Source organism: Notolepis coatsorum, assembly GCF_963971535.1.
Source record: "Notolepis coatsorum genome assembly, contig: SCAFFOLD_394, whole genome shotgun sequence".
NCBI lineage: Eukaryota > Metazoa > Chordata > Actinopteri > Aulopiformes > Paralepididae > Notolepis > Notolepis coatsorum.
The window spans coordinates 38,992-61,401 of NW_028174032.1; the positions used below are offsets into that span (position 1 = coordinate 38,992).

At 43.3% G+C, this 22,410-nt stretch overlaps 1 long non-coding RNA gene across 1 annotated transcript; it reads left to right on the plus strand.

Moving 5' to 3' along the window:
* Nucleotides 1-10,459: 10,459 nt before the first annotated feature.
* Nucleotides 10,460-11,309, plus strand: LOC311247643. The gene is made up of 3 exons (XR_014620861.1): nucleotides 10,460-10,650; nucleotides 10,912-11,077; nucleotides 11,263-11,309. It is a non-coding gene; the product is annotated as an uncharacterized lncRNA (long non-coding RNA).
* The last annotated feature ends 11,101 nt before the right edge of the window (nucleotides 11,310-22,410 follow it).

The following is a 22,410-nucleotide window of genomic DNA, read 5'->3' on the forward strand; positions in this document are numbered from 1 at the left end:
TCCTCCCTGCTTACACTTGTTCCCGCAGTGGGAACTTTATCAGGACAGTCCCGATAGAAGTGGCCTTGCTTCTTACAGCCATGACAGGTTGAAAGCCCAGAGCTAACATATACAACATATTCAAACCCATCAATGTTCAACTTGAACACCAGATCAAGCTCCTCGTCATGTTTCTTCATGATCATTAGAGCCTGGCGTCTATGTGACACAACGTGCGCCAGTAATGGGGACTTGCAGCCGGATGACATTTTTCTAATGGGTGCGACTATTTTACCATACCGCGACAATTCCTTCACTAATAACTCATCACTGATTAGCGGTGGTATGTTCGAGATGGTAACTCTTGTATACGGCGTAGACAGAGGAGTCACCGTCACAAACGTATCTTTAACCGTGACGCCGGTTTCAGTCACTTTGTGAGCTTTTCCAACCTGGTCCACATTGATTGATTGAAAAGTTTATTAACAGATTGCAGAATGGGTACAGTACAGTACAGCTCAATACATAATTGTTAAGGGGATGCAGACCAGAGAAAGAATTTCGTCTTGTTTACATCAGGGTCCCCCATTTTCAATTCATCATAACATATTATGACATACATGACTGTTATGTGTGTCATGTGCTCTGATCAGGCGTTCCTAGTGTGATGTGTCATGTCTGGATGTAGTCCTTTGTTATGGTGTGTAGTCCCTATTGTTTTCCCCCAGGTGTACCCAATTACCATTACCCCAGGTGTGTGTTGTCTCGTCATTCCCTTGTGTATAAGTAGTCTGTCATCCCTTCCGTCTGGTGCTGATTCTGTCTGTATAGTCCTGTGTTTGTCTGTCTATTATTTGATGTTCATTTCAGTTACGAAAAACCATGGTAACAGATAGACAGTACTGCTACATCTATACATTTATGACATATCAGATTTGCAAATACAGTACTGTTTGTGATACAAAAAGTGTCCAGAAAAAGAGTGTATATACATTTGACGTAGAAACTGTACATTGGAGGAGGTTGGGTGGGTGGGGTGGGGTTGGGTGGGTGGGTGGGGGCTGTACATTGGAGGTGGGGGGGGGGATTTGGGTAGGGGGGGGACACTGTACACTGTACATTCGAATACTGACAAAGCCATACTTGGTAATTTACTGTACAACTGGGTTAGGACATAGACCAGTTTCGAATTGCAGTCTCCTGTAGGTGTTCTTTGAGAGTGTTTTTGAAAGTGGGTAGTGATTCACATTCCTTTACAGCTTTGGGTAGGGCGTTCCACATTGATGTGGCATAATTGCGAAACGTGTTTAGTCCCTTTATTGAGCCGAATCTGTGTTTAACATGATTTGTGGAGCTCCCTCTGGCGTTGTGATCGTGGTATTCACTGACCTTTGGGAAGTATTTTGACATGTACATGGGTACCTTGGTCGCGTAGTGTATCTTGTAGACCAGGCCCATTGCAAGTTGCTGTACTCTGTCGTCTACTCTAAGCCATCCTAGGTTGTCAAAGTGGGCAGGGGTGAGGTGGGTTCTAGGAGTCAGGTCAAGCAGTAGTCTGACTAGCTTGTTTTGAGATGTTTGTAATTTGTTTTTCAGTGCCTTTGAGGTGCTTTGGTACCATGAGGTGCAAGCATAGTCGTAGTACCCTTGAATGAGTGCTCCTGCCAGAGTCTTCAGGGTATTCTTGTTTACCAGAGAGGAGATCCGGTACAAGAATCGAGTTCGTTGGTTGACTTTTTTTATTACATTGGATGCCATTTTGTCACAGGAAAGATTAGCCTCTAGGATGGAACCCAGGTAGGTAATTTCATTTTTCCTTGTGACAATATTGTCACCCACTGTGACCGAGAAGCCGTCGGTCTTGCAGAGTTTGTTATTTGAACCGAAGAGAATGGACTCTGTTTTGCCCATGTGTAATGATAGTTTGTTATCAGCGAGCCATATGCAGATTTTGCCTAGTTCCGAGCTGAGGGCTTTTTCAACCTGTAACTTGTTCTTGTCAGAGACCAGCAGGGCTGAGTTGTCCGCAAACAGGAACAAGTTGCAGTCACAAGCTGATGACATGTAATTTGCATAAATTAGGAATAGTAGCGGTCCTAGTATTCTTCCTTGTGGAACACCACAGCTCACTGTGAGGGGGGGGGGGGATAGGGTACCGTTTACCTCCACCACCTGTTCTCTCCCCTCCAGGTAGGATTGTATCCAGCTCACTGATAGACTATCAAAACCAATTGCTTTTAGCTTGTCAATCAGAATGGTGTGAGGCCTTTTGTAGGTGCCGCAGTATTTGCCCGCGTCCACCTCTTGTTTGATGTGGTCGTTCAAATAGAGAAGGCATGTGTCAGTGGAGTGGTACTTTTCTATCTGTTCGTATACTATTTTTTCCATGACTTTCGAGATGCATGTAAGGATAGAAACAGGGCGGTAGTCGCCTGGGTCTAATTTGCTGCCCTTTTTGTGCAGGCGTGTTACTCTCGCAATTTTGAAATCCTTGGGGACGTGTCCCTGTTTTATGTAGAGGTTTATTATGTGTGTGATGACTGGGGTGATGGCGGCTGCTGAGTCTCTGAGGAATTTAGAGGGGATGTTGTCATGGCCAGTGGCCTTGTTCGGTTGGAGGGCGCTCAGTTTTTTGAGTACCTCATCTGTAGTTACCATTTCCAGTTTGAAGTCGTCTTTGTGGACGCCTAGGTTCTTGTAGTATGAGTATGCTACTATGTGTTCTACCCCATACTGCCCTGAGTGGGAGGGTAGTTTGTTTACCAGTGTTGTGGCTATGTTTGTGAAGACAGTGTTTAAGTAATTGGCTATATCCAGCTTGTCTCTGATGAGCGTGTTGTCCGTCTTTATGTTTATGTTTGAGAACATGGTTTTACGTTTTTTACTGCAGCCTAGTTGATTGTTGAGTAATTTCCAAAGTTCACATGGTTTATTTTTGTTTTCCTCAGTTTTGTCATTGATGACATTTTTTTTAGCAGTTTTGATCATGGAGTTTACGTCATTTCTTAGTCTGTTTCTTCAAACATTCACAAACATTACCATCGCGCCGTTCATCCGAGTGGCAGATACAATGCTTTCGTAGCCCACAACTTTCCCAACAGCTAAACTGCAATCTTCCACTGACACATCAGCTCAAACTGCGAGTTTAAAGCCATGTCTCCTGCTGAGAAGAATAGGAACCTCCATTTCAGCGGCCTATTCCAACCAGCGCGCGCTGGCCGAGATTAACCAACCTCCGTTTGAAACCAATAACACTACAATAGAAACCTACCAATAAATAAACAACACTCTAATTCATAACATTAAACACAACACAGATAGAAAAAAGTTAGAAACTCACTCACACGCACACTCACCAAGCTCCGATCTCCGCTCCACTCACACGCATGCGCACAGAGAGAGAGAGAGAGAGAGAGAGAGAGAGAGAGAGAGAGAGAGAGAGAGAGAGAGAGAGAGAGAGAGAGAGAGAGAGAGAGAGAGAGAGAGAGAGAGAGAGAGAGAGAGAGTTGGAGGGAGGGAGGGGCTGACAGACCCACTTTGTGGGTGGCTACTTAGAAGCCAGGTCACCTTGTCTACACTTGTTAGATTGACAAAACACATTCTCCAGGTTTTCTTGGGGACTGCCAAGGGTCAAAGGTCACAGCTTCAGTCTTTTCTGACCGCAGATTCACTTTTTCCTGTTATAATAGGATGCTCTGACGCCCCCCCATGTGTGTGTGTGTGTGTGTGTGTGTGCAGCTTTCTATTGTGGTGGTGGAGTTTAGGTGCACTTTAGTTATGTGTGTTGTAAATGAGTAATGTTAAGTGTTGTTTTTTATGCTGTGCATTTATGTGAATGTTGATTAGTGGTAGTTGAGCTATGATTATAATTATGTTTTCATTTCGGATGTATGGAGGCCAGTGTGCGAACCATAGCATGGTCTTTGGGTGAGCCAGCCAAATAATATATTTTGCGCCGGGGGGGGGGGGGGGGGGGGGGGGGGGGGCGCGCCTCTCAGGGAGGAGTCAGACTGTTGGAGGATACTGTGATCGCAGACGTTAATGTAGCCTGTAGCCTGTAGACCTTGTGTATGTATGTATGTATGTGACAAATAAACCTCTTGAATCCTGTCATATTCAATCAGTTTCAGTAACTACAGAACACATAATACTAGACAACTCACTTGTTGAGGTCCGGCCGTCTGGACGGTCTGGGCTTCCACAGCACATTCCATGATAAAAAAAAAAGTATCCATTTAATTAGATGATAGATCATCATCCAACACTGTCTACAGTATCTAATCCTATCCTGTGTTCTGATACGAGTCCGACCGCAGCGCCGGCACGGTCACCGGGCGTTGTAATACTAATAATAGTCGCAGCAGGCTGCAGCGCCTCCGCACTCCGAATGGTAATTGCAAGAATAGCATGCATGTTGCCATATTACGTGTGAATTAGTGCGCAAATCGTTAATCATACATCCAAAATAGCATACGTTTATTATTATACACGATGATGATACAGAAAATTACAGAAAAATGAGAAATGCATGGCAAAAGTAGCATTTATTTTCAGTAATTTAGAGACCCCCAGGGGAGCTTTAGAGACCCCCAAGGGAGCTGATGTCTGATCTAGGGGAGCTATAGCGGACCGAGCTCCCCCCGTGGATCGCACCCTGATGGAGGCACAGTATGCTTGGTTAAAGTTGTGAATGGAGATGTATTTTTAATTCACATGTGATCCAGGGACGTAGCAGGGAGTGGGCTGTAATACGAGTGTGAACTGGTGAGTGGATGTGTGTAAGCGATTTGTTTTAAGAATGATAGTAGTGTTGTGGTGGTTATTGATGAATGTGTGTTTTGTTTCAAGGTTTGTAACCTGTTGGAGAAAGAATTAAAAGCTTTTTACAACTGAGTGGCATCCTGTACATCCCTTCACCCCAGCTGCGGGAGTAAAGCAGCACAGTGTGTGTGTGTGTGTGTGCGTGTGCCTGTGTGCGTGTGTGTGTGTGTGTGTGGATGCCTGAGAAAAGTATGTGTTCCTCGGAGAGGGGGCGGGGTATAGCACAGAGGTCACATACCAATAAGAGTGAACGCCCGTGTCTATTGGACCAGACACCTCGTTGGGCGGGACGATCACTACCCACAAAGTGTGTGTGTGTGTGTGTGTTTTATCAATGTGATGGAAATGTACAACCTTTGCTTTCCCAGCAGATCATAAAGAGCCTTATGTCAGACGATGGAGGATATGCTAGGATGATTGGTGGGGGATGGGGGGGGTGGGGGTGAGCGACATGCCCAAAATGTACATGACTTCTGACAGTACAACGGTATGTGGCGGTTTTCCAGTATGAATGACGATGTTACATGTCTTTATGTCTATATATCTCGCAATACAATTGTCATGGTCCTATTCACAAAAAATTATCTATTTTGTTTAACTTTTTAATACATCTGCAAGGAATATTTTTTGCATTACATTTACAATACAAACAATTGTATGTATTGTGGCAGACCGGCAGGCATGGTAATAGACGGCCGCTATGCATCGGCCAAGGTACTGGGGCACATGCCCATATTAGGAGATCCGAGGAGACTACAGGCAGAGCAAAGCGCATCAACCCCAATGCAGCGCCCGTGTGTCAGACCGTGGTGAGCGCAATCAAAGCCCAATCAAGAGGCATATAAAATGGAGACAGAGATAGAGAATCATTGGAGTAATTGAGGGAACGAGAGAGGAAGTGAGTAAGAGAGAAGAGAAGAAGAGGAGGAAGATTTTTTTCTTTTTGACCCAAGTTTGTTTCAAGTTTCTTTATTAGTTGTCATACAGAAATACAGAATACTTTTGCATGAAATGCTTCTTTCAGTTATGCTCCTGAGAGTGTGCTATATAAAATAACAAGATAGTTTAAAATAGTATAATATAAGTATAAAATAGAAAGTCAAGTACGTAAACAAGTGTAAACAACACAAATGTTCAATATACATATATACAGTATATGTACAGTATATGTACAGTCTATACTTCTGTACAGTCTATACAGTCAGCTACTATACAGTACATTGTAGAATGGTGAGGTATGGATTAGCTTGTGGTGCCCCCTTGTGGTGGTGAGGTGCAATGAGGTGCATGGGATTGATGCCAAATATATAAATATATAATATAAAGTATAAATATAAAGTGTGTGTTAGTGTTTAAAGTGAGTAAAGTGGGTGCTACAGTGTGTTGTTTATATAAAGTGAGTGTGGATGTGTGTGTTGTGGGTGTAATTGATGGTCTGTTATTGTTCATTGTTCATTGAGCATCCTGATGGCCTGGGGATAGAAGCTCTCTCTGAGTCTCTCTGTGCTTGCCATGAGACTCCGGTATCGCTTGCCTGGCCGCAGCAGTTCAAAGAGGCAGTTGTTTGGGTGGCTGGGGACCCTGCTGTCTTGCTATAACCCCCTGATATCGACCCCTGCTTGTCTGACGTCTCTTCTCCCGGATCGCCCCCCCCCCCCCCCCCCCCCCCATGAGAACAGCTCTCTGTGGACCGAACCCCGCTGACGGACGAAGACCATCCTCTATTATTTCATTATTTCGGACTGGCTGACGATCACACTAACCTCTCCTTTCCCCCTAAACAGCAATACAATTGCTGTTCCAATCTGGTGACAGCTCATCACACCCCTGACTGAGTATGTCACAAAATATATATATATTTATTTTCACAATATGTATATAATGTGGATGATGGTATAGTAAAGATTACATTCCTTTGCATAGATCCATGACGGTGTATCTTCATATTTGGTATACCTTCCATCCCAAGATAGAGCGAGGGATGGATGATGAAGGGATGGACAGGGGGATGGATGGATAGAGGGATGGATGGATGGATGTGTATGTGGCAGCACATATTGAGTGAAAGGAGATGGAGCAATAAACACAGTGTGTCCTCGTGTTGGGAGACAGTTACAACAGGACCTCCCAGAGGATTTGGAAAGTGGGGCAGTGATTAGAGTTGGGTGTGTGTGTGTGTGTGTGTGTGTGTGTGTGTGTGTGTGTGTGTGTGTGTGTGTGTGTGTGTGTGTGTGTGTGTGTGTGTGTGTGTGTGTGTGTGTGTGTGTGTGTGTGTGTGTCAGCTCTGGACAAAGTATGAATAAAAAGTTATTAAAGACCTTTTGCTTGGTCCTCAAAGATCCAGATACATTTTAAACCGTTCAAAATATTTATATATGGAATAACAATTTGTGTTTTTTTTCCACCAAATTGTTCAATAAACGTCTAAAATGTCTCAGCAGCATCTCTCCATATTTACCCTCATTGATAATGGAAGAATCTATGAATATGCAAATGTGCAATTGGTTGATATTACCAAGAATGCCAAGGCGGCAGCTTATTCGTTCAAGACATTCCCAGATGTGGAACTAGTTCTGGCTTATTTTATAAAGACTTATTGATAAACACACACTCTTGCTAGATGCACTGTGGATCCATCCCATTGGTCTACATTTATGAATTATAATGATCATCATTTTTTGTAGCCAATGAAATTCTGGAAACGACGATACCTCACTTGTTTTCCTGGGATATATGTATTGGTTAAACATACCTGTACATACCATTAGAAAAACATGTGGTAAACATTCATTTCCTGTGGTATCGGTATCAACTTTGGACAGACTTCAGTTTATGGCCCCATTGTGTTTAATACCTCTCAGCTGGATAATGCAAAATAATTCAGACGTGTTCAAAACTCTGTAACTCTATTACAGTAGCACACGTTCAGGGATTCTGTGACTGTTAAGAGTGATTTCTGAACAGAAAGAGCTTTGCCTATAGCTTTTGATGAACACAAAACCCAGATGATCACAACACACTGATGAAGACTATTGCCAAAACACCTTGGTTTTAATTGTATGAATAAAGAGCATCATTTTTTAGAACATCCATCGACCAAAGAGTCGCTGGATTCATTTTCCTTGCTATAGTTTTGTTCAAGGGTGAAGGGCGAAGCTGCAACAGATCTTTTCTTTTCTCTCCAAAGAATTTATTTCAAGTCACTCTGTATTCCGTCCACACCGGTCTGGATTTAGAGTGGATCACAATACCATTCCAGCTGTTACTACTATCCCTTCAGTTTAAAGAGGGGGCTGTTTTGGACTGGGGGTTAGGTGGTAGGGTTAAGGCTACAATAAGGATGTAGTAAGGGGAAGATTAGCTTAAAGCGGAATGCCATCCATTTCACATCATGTTCTTCCTCTGCCCCAGAACTCTCGTAAATATTGAAATCAGAGAGAGAACCCTCCAATATAACTAGGATGTATGATCTGAGGTCATAGAATTTCTGCATGAGTTCTTACCCCTGAATGAGGTTTATATTCTAGCGCTGATAGAAGGTCTGAACCTCATTTGGGGGTAAAAGCTCACACAAACAGTTAATGGCATCATAAACAAGTCAACAAGATATATAACACATGTCTAGTAGTTTTTAGGGGAGAGTCAAAGGCACAATGTAATGTATAACATAATGTGGACCCTCCACTGCCAATCCACCCAAATTCACCTCAGAACACCATGAGTAAATGGCAAAAGGTAACAGATTTATTATACAAACATAATAAATACAAATGGAAGCATATAGGCTTTGGAGTGTACAGAAGCCGAGAACGGCCACGTATTTATTATTTTATTGCCGTTTTCTCATGATAGCGACTTATTCTTTCGTTATGTTGATATAACAAAAGTCAGTTTTTCTCGTGATAACGGATTCATTTATTTCAATAAGTTGTTCAGTACAGCAACAGACAGCCAGTGGCAAATCAGGACAGCGTGATCACATGAAGCAGCTCGCAGTCATCTCCGAGTTCTGATCATTATCTGTTATAATAATAAATAAGATAATGAAATAAATGAATCCGTTATCACGAGAAAACTATCTTTGTTATATCGAGATAATGAAATAAATGAATCCGTTATCACGAGAAAAAGGACTTTGTTATATCGAGATAAAGAAATAATAAGTTGTTATCACGAGAAAACGGTAATAGAATAATAAATATAGATAACATAACAAACAAACATAGGGGGCTGGGTGGCGCAGCAGACATTGCGCTCGTCACCAACGCAAGAGACACCAGATTCGACTCCGGCTGTCGGCGTTGCCTCCGGCTTGGGCCAGCCGTCATACTAACTCAATTGGCAGAGTTAGTGGGTGGAAGTCGATGGGTGGTAACCTGGACGTTGTGGACAGCAACTCCTACAGGTCGGATGGGGACGCCTGCACAGCAGAGACAGGAAATGGTAGTGTGAGCCTCCCACATGTTACACCTCGCCAATGAGAGTCCGCGCTGGCAGGTGAAAAGATGTGACAGGCTGCCTCCTCGTTTATCGGAGGGGACATGTGATGCAAGGCTTCTATCCTCCCTACAACCAGCCTGTGGGGGGCATATGCGAGCAACGTTCAAGACAGGGGAGGGGAGAATTGGCACACTGGAATTGGGATGGGAGAAAAATAGAAAAAGAGGAGAAAAAGTGGATAAAAAAAAATAAAAACATAACAAACAAACAATCTTACCTTATACTCTAACTAAACTGAGAAATAAAACAACGATAAAATGAGAATACAGGAATATACACCTGACTCCTTACCTATATGTGACCGTGACCAGTCTCCATTAAAATTTTCCAGATACTTGTGAAAGTACAAAATGTAAGCTTTCAAATGATGTGTCATATGTTGAAATCTGAGAATGTTTGAAGAAGATGTGGTCATTTGAATCTTGTAAAACCTTTTTTTCCTGTTTGCTTTAAGTTGTGAAAACACCTCTTGAAGAATAGAATAGAATAGAAATAGAATAGAAATACTTTTATTATCCCGTGGGAAATTTGACACTGCAAATCGCTCAACATTTAAACATTTAGACGGAACAGGTCACAAATTAGAATAATAAAACAAATCAAATCAAGTTGCCTAGGATAAGAGTAGAGTAAAGTAGAATAAAAATGGAATAAAATATACTGTAAATAAATACAGTAAAAATATACTGAGAGGCATCATAGCAGCATGGGGGAAGGGGGGGGGGTACAGGTAATAAAAACAACACAAGCAGTGTAAACAAATAGGTCAATATAATTTACTATCTAACTAACTGAAATATATATTCACAGTATTCACAGTGTCACATAAGGTGCAGTATGCATCAGATAGTGTTATAATTTACCATCTAACTAACTGAAATATACATTATTCACAGTATCACAGTATCCACATAAGGTGCAGTATGCCTAATGCCCGCTCTTAACTGGGAGATATTTTGCATCTTATAAGTTCCTTGCAAGCCACAATGTACGACACAAATTGAATAATCTTGGGTACGACCATCAATCTGATGCATGTACACTGTGCGATGAGAGTCGTAGGCTACGACGCAGACTACGTAGCGTCATAATAAAGCGTAGCATCATCATAAAGCGTTATCCTGTGTGTCATCAGTGTGCATCAACCTGACGAGTTGTAAACAAGACGGTCGTGATACGAAGAAGAAGCAGACTGTGAACATGCCAATGTCCAGGAAGCGAACACTTGCCATAGTGGCTTTTATGTGCCTAGAGAGGCCGGCTATATTTAAAAAAAAGAGAAAGAGAACAAAGTCGTGGCTAGGGAAAAGAGGCCAACTGGGAATGCCAGTCCTGCAAATGGAACTTGAGGTAAGTAACGTTATTAACGTCAGCATGCTAACGCTACATGTGTCGTAGCCTCCTAATGAATGTTGAGCTTGTTATCACTGCTAGCTTGTGTTGTTCCCAATGCACTCATTAATGTCTGCCTGTTGTACTTCTAGATACTAACGTCAGCATGCTAACGCTACATGTGTCGTACCCTCCTAATGAATGTTGAGCTTGTTTACCTCACTGCTAGCTTGTGTTGTTCTCAATGCACTCATTAAAGTCTGCCTGTTGTACTTCTAGACAGATGATCGAAGTGGATTCAGAAGTCTACTCCGCATGGATGTGGAACAGTTCGATCATCTGCTACAGCTGGTGGCTCCTTATATCTCCAAAGCAGACACCCAGATGAGGAGAGCGATCACTGCCAGAGAGAGACTGTCCATCACACTGCGATACTTAGCAACAGGTAATAATCAGGGGTTGTAGTGGAGGGTAAACCCAAGTGAACTCAGGCTACAGTGTATCCGTGGTGACCAGAATGTAACTATAGAATGTGTCAGTCTAATAGTTCTGATATGCTGCAGTTTGGCACATTTATTTGTCGACGCGCATACATAAATGATATTCTACAATCATTCTCCATGCTGACAGGAGAGTCGTTCACTTCCCTGAGCTTCCAGTACCGTATTGGACAGAGCACTGTTCTTCTTCTTCTTCTATTTGGTGTTTTACGGCGGACGGGCACCAAAATTGGGCCATTTACCGCCACCTACCGACCCGGCGATCGGGCCAGCCTTCCAGTCTCCCCTCTCTAACCACTAGTCTAACTAACTACCTAACCTACAAACACCTTCCTACAACCACACTGTTCACCATCCCTATAAACCTACATCTACATTATACTACATATCCCACTCTCTGACTCATGTATATTTCAACTTTCTATCTAACTTCCAACTCTGACCCTTTCCCTCAGACCCTATCATACACCCCCACATTCCTCAAAACCCCATCACCACCCTCGCCTTATCTCCCCCTCCCCCACTCAGTATTTCCGATATCCCCAACTCCCTAACCCCCATCTAACAGACAGAGCACTGTTGGTGTGATTGTCAAGGAGACATGCAAGGTGTTGCACCAGGTCCTGAAGAAGGATCACCTAACGGTAAGATCCATTTAGAAGCAGCTAGAATGTAACATATGGGACAATCATACCTAGATCAGATAAATATTGATAGATTCATGTCACTGTTCTGATGCAGTCTGTCTGTCTGTTTGTGTAGACACCGACTACAGAGGCTGAGTGGAGAGCAGTGGCCAGTGGCTTCCAGGAGAATTGGCAATTCCCTCACTGTCTCGGAGCCATAGATGGAAAACACATCACCATCCGCCCACCAGGCAACAGTGGGAGCACCTTCAGGAACTACAAGTCTCGTTTCTCTGTGGTCCTGATGGCTGTTGTAGACGCCAATTATCGTTTCCTCTATGCGAATATTGGAACCCAGGGCAGAGTGTCTGATGGAGGTGCTTATGCCCACTGTGACCTGAAAAAGGCATTGGACAGCAACCAGTTAAATGTCCCGCCAGCCCAAAGTCTGCCAGGTACAGATGTAGTCACCCCTTTCATGTTCATTGCAGACGAGGCTTTTCCGCTCCACACACACCTGATGAAGCCATACCCCTTCAGACAGCTTGACCATGACCAGCGTGTCTACAACTACAGACTGTCAAGAGCGAGGCGTGTTATAGAGAATGCGTTTGGCATACTTGCCAACAAATGGCGAGTCTTTCTCACCATCATTCCCCTAGAACCAGATACAGTGTCCCAGATAACCCTGGCTGCTCTCTCCCTGCACAACTACCTACGAGCCCAGGCCACAGACACCGACATCCCCCCTGCTCTGGTCGACACGGAGGATGAGGACCACCACATCATCCCTGGGAGCTGGCGCAGTGATGCCGCCCTGGCATCAGTGCCTGCTAGCAGGGATCGGAATGCCAACAGAACTGCAAAGGAGCAGCGCGACACACTGAAACAATACTTTGTCTCACCATCAGGTTCTGTGCATTGGCAGGAAGACATGTTGTAATGTCCTTTTGTACTTTTTTCGTTATAAAGATGGTGTTTGAACACTAGGCCTATACACCATAGCCTAACTGTTGGGCCTAAAATCATTATACATGTCCTAAAAGAAAATAACATATGCCTAGGCCTACTAGTCCTCTGTAGGGCCTATCGAGTTCAAATGTAGGCCTACATGTTAAGCTACGTAAATATCCACCAGTTAAATACGATAACCATATAGGTAGGCCTACAGGCTAACCTTGTTATTCTGTTTTATTTAAAGGCACATAGGGACATGCATGACATACAGGTATATAGTACTGTTACATTTGTGACATATACGATATGCAAATATACACTGTTGATGATATGATATAATGTTAATAGACTAGGTCCCCACAATTAATTAATGAGGACCCTGATTCCTGGGAGGAATGGACAACAGGGACAGTGGTCACTAGCTTACTTGTAGATGTTCTTGGATGGAAGTAAGACTGCTGGACCTTGACCCTGAAGTTCTACAAAATTGAAATATCAATCTAACACGGGTCATTGATAATCCCGATACAAGTGGTAATGGTGTCTCCCAATTAATCATTTTCTTTGTCTTTATTATAACTGCTTTATTATTAATTTCATTCTATTTCCTTGTTTGTCTGAGAAATGTAAATAAATGAAACTGGAATGGTTTATCAAAGTAATTATTTTTTTATTTGAATATCAAGTGCTTCAAGATATCAAAAAAATTAAGAAATTACAGTATTTCTATACAGTATATACAAATACAGTATATATACGCTCTGCTCCCCCTTTTGATCACAAAAAAAGAATGTAAAATAAGTTGTTTCAGAATGTAAAAAGGTGCTTCAAGATATCAAAAAAATTAAGAAATTACAGTATATGAACTTACTGTTCACTGCTCAACAGGGGCTAGAAAACTTCAAATAAAGTGCAAAGTATAAGGAAAATAAAACTGTTACTATAAAAAAAAAAGGGCTTCCTGAGCCCGGCAGCCGCGAACCCCAACCACGGAGGACCCGGTGTCCGGCACCCCCGTGGGCCAAAGCATCACGCCTCTTTAATGCCTCGACCCGCAGAGACCCCGAACCACGCCCCCCCCCCAGTCAGAGTCCACGGCCACCAGACCCAGAAAATATACATCATTAAAATTACAAGAAAAAAAACAAGTGGACAATGGCACTCGCTCGCTCTGCTCCCCCTTTTGATCACAAAAAAAGAATGTAAAATAAGGTGTTTCAGAATGTAAGAAGGTGCTTCAAGATATCAAAAAAATTAAGAAATTACAGTATATGAACTTACTGTTCACTGCTCAACAGGGGCTAGAAAACTTCAAATAAAGTGCAAAGTATAAGGAAAATAAAACTGTTACTATAAAAAAAAAGAGCTTCCTGAGCCCGGCAGCCGCGAACCCCAACCACGGAGGACCCGGTGTCCGGCACCCCCGCGGGCCAAAGCATCACGCCTCTTTAATGCCTCGACCCGCAGAGACCCCGAACCACGCCCCCCCCCCAGTCAGAGTCCACGGCCACCAGACCCAGAAAATATACATCATTAAAATTACAAGAAAAAAAACAAGTGGACAATGGCACTCGCTCGCTCTGCTCCCCCTTTTGATCACAAAAAAAGAATGTAAAATAAGGTGTTTCAGAATGTAAGAAGGTGCTTCAAGATATCAAAAAAATTAAGAAATTACAGTATATGAACTTACTGTTCACTGCTCAACAGGGGCTAGAAAACTTCAAATAAAGTGCAAAGTATAAGGAAAATAAAACTGTTACTATAAAAAAAAAGAGCTTCCTGAGCCCGGCAGCCGCGAACCCCAACCACGGAGGACCCGGTGTCCGGCACCCCCGCGGGCCAAAGCATCACGCCTCTTTAATGCCTCGACCCGCAGAGACCCCGAACCACGCCCCCCCCCCAGTCAGAGTCCACGGCCACCAGACCCAGAAAATATACATCATTAAAATTACAAGAAAAAAAACAAGTGGACAATGGCACTACCACACTACCAGTTGTACTGATTATCAGAAATCATATTCAGCCTGCGTATCTGAATTTTCACTGAGCATCCCCATGTAGCTACTAGAAGGTTGAGAACTGGGAGTGGCAGGAGGCTGGTGGTAGGGTTGAAAGGTTTGCGTTTGCCGCTGGTGTGGTGTGTTGTGTGGGAAGGTGTGATACATCGGCTGTGATGCAGGACCCTGCATCTGTTGACGTATTGACATGCTTCTGTCCTGAGCTACATAAATCATCCTCATGATGGACCGCCTTGCTCGCATTTTTTAAACAGGATCTGTTACGTGATGCATCTCACTGCCCACCTGTTTACCAAAAATTACATCTTCATCATCATCTTTGTTGTCTGAAACTACTTGCTTGAGGAGGTCAATTTTCTCTCTCTCAAGGTTCAGCCCTCTCTCCCATGGCTTGCTCCTTTGCCGGACCACTTTTGCCTGACCACCCGGTGTGGGTGCGGGTGAGGGTGTGGATGTACGGCTACGGTACACGTTGGACACTTGGGTTGGTGGGTCCTGTGCTGATGATTCTGACGCCGCTGATTCCCCAAGGTCATCACTCTCTGGATCTTGTTCAGCAGTGTCAGCACAGCTGTCCATCACTGGCATTGAATCATCTAGCTGGATGAAGGACATAGGATCAGAATAATCTTTATTGACCAAGTATACACACAATGATTATGCAGGTGACACCATTTGTGAACTGTAGGACACAGTACAAGGTGATAATTAAGCAATAAACCACGAGAGGCAGTGGGTTACAGGGTATTTTACAAAGGCTAGGGGGGTACAGTATATAGTTTGTAGATATATGGAAAATATATAGTTTGGTATAAAATTCCAAATAGAATGGGTTACAGAGAAACGTTCATCCAGTTGATTTTAAACGTGTAATTAAAAGAGAAATTTAAGAAGTCAAGGCCACCACAGACTATAGTATTCATTATTAAGAAATAAACGGTCTGACAACTTTAGTGGTATGTACAGTAAGTACGTTATTAGTCAATTTCCAAATATACACATACCTCCAGGGTGCTGTAGGACTGACGAGGCAATACATGATGCTTGAGGAAGTCCAGGTACTTCAGTATCCATGTCTGTCGCTGGGTTGGGTCTTTTGTCCCACTTCCACTCGGTTTGGGATGCAATAGCTTCCCGTATTGGGTGCGCAGGGACGCTGCATGAGTTACCACCTCTTCGGCTGTGAAGCGCAATAACAACATTACGTTAGTTAATGTACACTGAAAGTGGGCTGACAGAAACAAGACTGTACTTGCATAGTGTGTGTGTGTGCTAGCTAGCTAGCTAGCCAGCCGCTAGCTAGCTAGCTAGCCACTAACGTTAAACTCACCCGGGAGCTGCAATTCCTCCGCTATTTCCTTCCATTCTTTGTCCTTCTGTACGCGGTCATGGTAACAGCTGGAGGACACATCATACAGACATGGCTTCTGTTGCCACAACTCAACAAGCCTCTCCTCTTTGATACGACTCCACACAATTGGCGTCCGTTTGCGGGGCGGCATATTGGATTTGTACAGTCACTGTCTCACATAAACGCACATGTGCGGTCGCACTGATAACACGTCATCATGCGGTCGCACTGATCACACGTCATCATGCTGCATTTCTATTGGTTGGTAGCTGACGCTGGTCGTAGAATATCAAGCACTGTCAGATATTTGTCACAGGCATCTTTGATCGCAAGACTTGCACGTCGGTCATCTTTGAACCTCTCTCACTGTGCGACGTACGACCAGCGTCTTGGAGCCACGATTTCACCCACGACCACAGATTATGCCACGATTGGTCATCTTTCGTCTGGGACGGCCGAAAATCGCCCAGTTAAGAGCGGGCATAAGGTAGTGTTATTGTCCTCCTTGGGTTCCTATTAGTCCTAGGTCAATGTCTGGCAGCAGTCGCTGCCCCCTGTTGTGGAGCCTGGAGGCCGCTAGTCGCGGCCTCCTGCCACTATGGAGCTGCGACTCTGTGCTCAGTGATGCAGTGAGGCACAGTGATGCATTGTATAGTCTGATGGCTGTTGGAATGAAGGACTTCCTGTGCCATTCAGTGCTGCGTTTGGGTAGCGTGAGCCTAGAACTGAACATGCTCCTCCTGTCAGCCAAGTCTGTGGGAGGGGTTTTCCCTGATGGCCTGGAGCCTGGAGAAAAGGCTAGAATGAACACATCTGCCTGTTTCTGCTGGGTGTTAACAACAAGCCCCCTACAACTCGGCCAGCCACTCCCCTCGCATGAATAGACATGTAAATTAAATAAATGTAAGCTGTCAGTAAGTGCTGTCAGTCATGGCTGTGAAAATAGCGGTTTATATAAGCTTAACCCTGTGCATTTTGCAACCGAGTGTTACGTATGGGGTTGAGTAGTAGTGAGTCCAATGGTGCAGGAGACAAGGAGAGACGGAGATAGGTTGCTATTTCTAAGGATGTGTCTTTATTAAAACACACAGAGCAGCGATAATCCAGGAAAGACGCCGGGGCGTCAACAGAGAGAACAGGCAAAAGTAATATAAGTGCATCGCGAGTGGCTCAGCAAACTCTGACCAGCTCCTTCCCACACGAACGGTATTCTGAAGCCTCGACAACAAACAAGGGAACAGAGAAAGAATAAGTAGTCACCAACCAAACATTCCAATCAATTAGCAGTGACAGCAAATTGACAGCACAGTGACAGCAACAGTGGAGAGTACCAATCAGTGACAACACAGGAATGTGGGCGTGACAACCAAAATGCAAATACCAACCACCAGGTGAAAACATTCCAGACTGACAGCTGGATTCCCGGGGAGAGGGAACCCAGAACGTTACAACCGAGGGCCTCACAAGGTTAAAGTAGAAGAATAAAATATAATATAATGGAGAATAGAAGTGTATGTGCATCTTATTAGGGTGCAGTGCAGGGTGCATGTATCTTGTGTGTGTGTTCAAGACTGTGGTCTCTGAGAATGTTTTTCTAGATGTTTTTCTAGATGTTCACAGAAAGGTAAAGAAACAATATATGTTGTATTTCATGGCAATAATGTTTAGGTTTGTTCGACCCGTGAGATATAAACACGAAAAACATCAGAAAAAATGTCTGCTGTCGGCAGCCTCTGTCCGTAGTGTAGTTTTATCAAATCTAGACGCCAATCGAAAGCCCTGTGTCTCCTCTGTTTTAGGACTACGATTTCTTCTTCTCACATCTAATTCGCCCGGTGTCCAGTCCAATGCGCCAAGCTTATTATTTAGCTAATAACACTTATTAAACTCATTGCGGATTTGTAAGAGGTTATGATGCCGTTTAAATGCGGTGACAGTAACGGTATTTGAATGGTACTTTTCACGGTCCAACAGCTGTAGTACCACACACAAACATTCTAAATAAACAACTAGTCAACAACTTACCCATGAAGAAAGCAGAACGTTGCACAACAGACAACTACCCTCCGAGGCAGAGACATTGACACAATTAACAAAGTCCAATACCTCGTTCATTAAATCTGATGGATTGTAGGGGGATGTTTCCTCAAGCCAAAAGTTTATCAACAGAGGCCATGTGTGTTGTTTATGGGCGTCGCTTGAAACTCCAACTTGCGAATGAAAGCACTCATCTTGATTGGCATGCAAATGTAATTCCGCCCCCACGCTATGACCATTGTCACAAGGAAACAGCCTTTTTTTAAACAAATAATTGTTACTATTAGAGATACTATAACTGTTCGCTTTATAGTAAATATGTTCTTAAACATTCAAACTGTGATAAAAACGTCTATTGTGATTTGCCGTCATTTCACTTCCACGACTTGAGGACGAAAGCGCTGGGCTTGATTGATTGATTGAAAATTTGTATTAACAGATTGCAGAATGGGTACAGTACAGTACAGTTCAATGCACACAATTGTTAACGGGATGCAGACCAGAGAAAAACTTTCATCTTGTTTACATCAGGGTCCCCCATTTTCAATTCATAATGAATTGAAACGGTCACATATACCAACCACTTGAGAAAACGATCTGCACCTGACTCCTTACCTATACTGTATACCAGGGGTGGCCAACCAGTCAGAGACTAATGGCGCTTTTCCACTGCATGGTACCTACTCTACTCTACTCTACTCGGTATTTTCGGTTTTCCATTACCAAAGTACCTGGTACCAGGTACTTTTTCGGTACTTTTTCGGTACTTTTTTACTCCCTGCTCTGTCGAGGTTCTTAGCGCGAGCCAAGCGAGTAGAACTGGTACCACAAAAGTCACATGAAAAACTGCAGACCACTGATTGGTCAGAACAGAAGAGAGACGCGTCACTGTTTGGAGAGTCTGAACGAAAACAGAAAGCCGCCATCTTGTATTTTATTTTTTTATTATTTTTTAAACAAACACATAAACAAACATAACAACACACGATAAGATATACAAGCATTAATTGTCAGAGCACATCCAATGAAATCACATTTTAGTTAATTGTCTTATATAAGATATACCCCTAATACCTGTTATCTAAAAACCTACACACATATGCTCCAGCTCGAACCCCCCCCTCCCGGACCCCACCTTGGGAAGTACCTCCATTATCCCACGCACCTAACCAGACACTACCATTATAAGCTAGCTTTTATAAGAAAGCCGCCATCTTGAATGGCTCGCGTAGAATGTCATATGTATGTTTGCAGCACGAAACAAGTGCAATAAAAAAGGATACAGTCACTGTGTATTCTGCCTCATTTATTGATGAAACAAAACCGACATCAACACAATTTGCCACCGAGCGGAGAGTTTAGTCTCGCAAAAAGATCGCTGACTTGTTAAGGCTTAAGCTTATGTTGTGCTAGTGTTTTAGCATGGCTATCGTACATAGCGTGATCAATATAACTCGCTATTGATTGTTTGTATGAGTAACGTTAATGCTAGTAGAATAGACACAACGTGAGGTAATCACCATCCATTTTAAACCGGTTATTACCTAATGCCAACGTTAGCAAATAGACGCGACTGGTAACGTTACAGCTTGTTAGCCTAATGCTAACGTTAACGTTAGCATAGACAGCCTAGCTAACGTTAACGCTTGTAGAATAGACACAATGAGAGGTAACGTTAGCGTTAGCAGAATAGACACAACGAGAGTCTCGTTAATGTTGTTATTGATTGATTGATTGAAAACTGTTTTACTCTGGCTTGCGCCTACTAGCTCACGGACATAGCTATGCTGGAGCTCTCACAGAGCTATGGAGCTCTCAGCTGTACACCAGCAGCCCCGCCTCCCCACACGGAGACAAACTGAGTACTTTATTTTAGTACCTGCAGTGGAAAAGGAACGAAGTACCAGGTACCTAAAGCGAGTAGAGTAGAGTAGAGTAGAGTAGGTACCATGCAGTGGAAAAGCGCCATAAGAGCCACAAAAATTACTGTGGTACCACAAAGAGCCACACCATACCAGCGTTTCTCAACCTTTTTTTTCAGTCATGGCACCCTTCATGTGTTTGTAGGTCTCACCCTCTGGCCTCTGAAGTTGCTAATGTCTTTTTTATTTGGGCCTCACAGGGTTAAAAGTACCCTGTGAGACCCACGGTTGCAAAATTACAAAATCACTTTTTTTTATTGATCTTTTTCCCCCTCCATTTTTCCTCCGATTTTCTCCCATCCCAATGTTAGTCGTATGCCAATTCCCAGTCCCTTCCTGGTCGCTGCGCACTTACCCCCCACAGTCAGATCATCTGGGAGAGTGGAGGCTACCACGTGCTTCCTCCGACACACGTCCAGCCAATCACCGCTTCTTTTCACCTGGCAGCACGGATTCTCACCGAGAGGGCGTAGCGTGTGGGAGGACCACACTATCCCCCTCAAGTCCTATCCGCGCTTACCAGGCGCCCCGACCGAACTGTAGGAGTCGCTGTTTACAACGACCCGGACCCACCCCGCCAGCTTCTCCCACCCTCTAATACAGCCAATTGTATTAGTGCAGACGGCCAGCCAAGCTGGTGACAACCCCGGAGCTGTGAGCTGGATTCGAACAGGCGAATCCAGCTCACAGCTCCGGGGTTGGTGACGAACGCAATCTCCGCTCGGCCACCTAACCACCACAAAATCACTTTTAACCATTTAAGAAAAGAATGTTTATTTAAAAAAATGTAAGCACATGTATAGTCAATTGGTCCTGTTGTTCAGCCTCACAATGCTATTTGATAGTAAATGTGTTTATATGTCCCACCCTCTGGCCTCTGAAGTTGCTAATGTCTTTTTAATTTGGGCCTCACAGGATTAACCTCTTAAGCCCGAGATATACAGTAAAAGTGTATATTTTCAACATTATGTTTGTTTACCAATTATTTTAACTGTTATTAGTGAAATATAAGATTATAGAAATCTCAGGGCATTGAGTCGGAAACCGGCGCATATTGACAGGAGGAAGTGGCACAGCCAAAAGTGAGTGTAGTATTTTGAAGGAAGAGACTCAGGGCTTTCGAATTTCGAAAAACTACCCTACCCAGTGAAGTATCTATCATAACGTATAACGTATCTCTGATCGTATAGTGGAATTTCCCTTCTTTCTGTGTTTGGGTTCGTTTGCAGTAAGTAGGCACGGACGAGATGTTTTGAATAAAACAGCTGTGTTTATTCATTCCAATAAACACAAACTAAATGAATCAAACAAGTACTGAATTTACTTTCTGTCTAAAATCATCGTCTTCGGTTTGGCTGTTGGTTCATGTCTCGTTTTCTATAGTCTCTGTTCTCGAATCGTCTGGTGCCAGCGTTCTCCCGTTGGTTGTTTCAGGTCGCCCCGGCAACACGAGGCTGGTCCTTTGTTTGTGCTGGTTGCCCCGGCAACTCTGGTCTTCAGCGATCCTCTAGCACAGCGCGGGTTTCTTTTTCTCCTCCTTCTCCGTCAGCCCTGTAGATAAAGACATCTCTCCGCCCCCTTTTCCGCGTTGTCCTGGTGACGATTTGATAGGGGCGTCACTTCTTTCTATTGGCTTAACGTGATATCGGCAATTTTGGATCTTAAAGGGACATGGTACTATTTACATCTAGGGACTATTTTTATCATTTCGTCTCCTTATATGGGACGTTTTCCAGTTCTAGCGGCCCTCTCTCCTTGAACAGAAATAGAGCATACGTTGCTTCCTGATTTAACAGATAAAAGTACTTTGTCATGGTTTTCTTGTCCTTAAACTTTAGAAATGATGCTTTATTTTGACTAGACAGTTACTAAAAAGTATCTCATTGAGTTTTGTCCCCATGTAACTATGTAATTAAACCTTTTGTTGTTTTTTAATCATACTGGTTGTATTTTTAACAGCTTGATCTGACTTCTAATCTTTGGTTCATAATGTTTTTATAGTATAACTAAGCTTTTAAATGATCAATCTGTATCTTTATAGTTTTAAACTGAGTTGATTAGTCTTAAGATTGATTTTCTATGGGCAGAATATTCCTGATAATATTCTATATCTTATTACCTTTTTAGTGTATTTATTTACTATATTTGCCTGTATTTTATTCATAACTATTAGATTGGATTTAACCCTAGTTCTCAAATTCCTTACACAGCTCTATTGACTCAGGAGGAGTCATGTCAACTATCTCAGGGCCCTCAGGAGCTTACAGGAAGCCATTTCGTTTGAAATATATAGCAGTTGGCTTTATTACTCCTAGTAGGCTGACACCCATTGTCTGCTTCTATCTTGGTCAACAACACCAGCTGTTC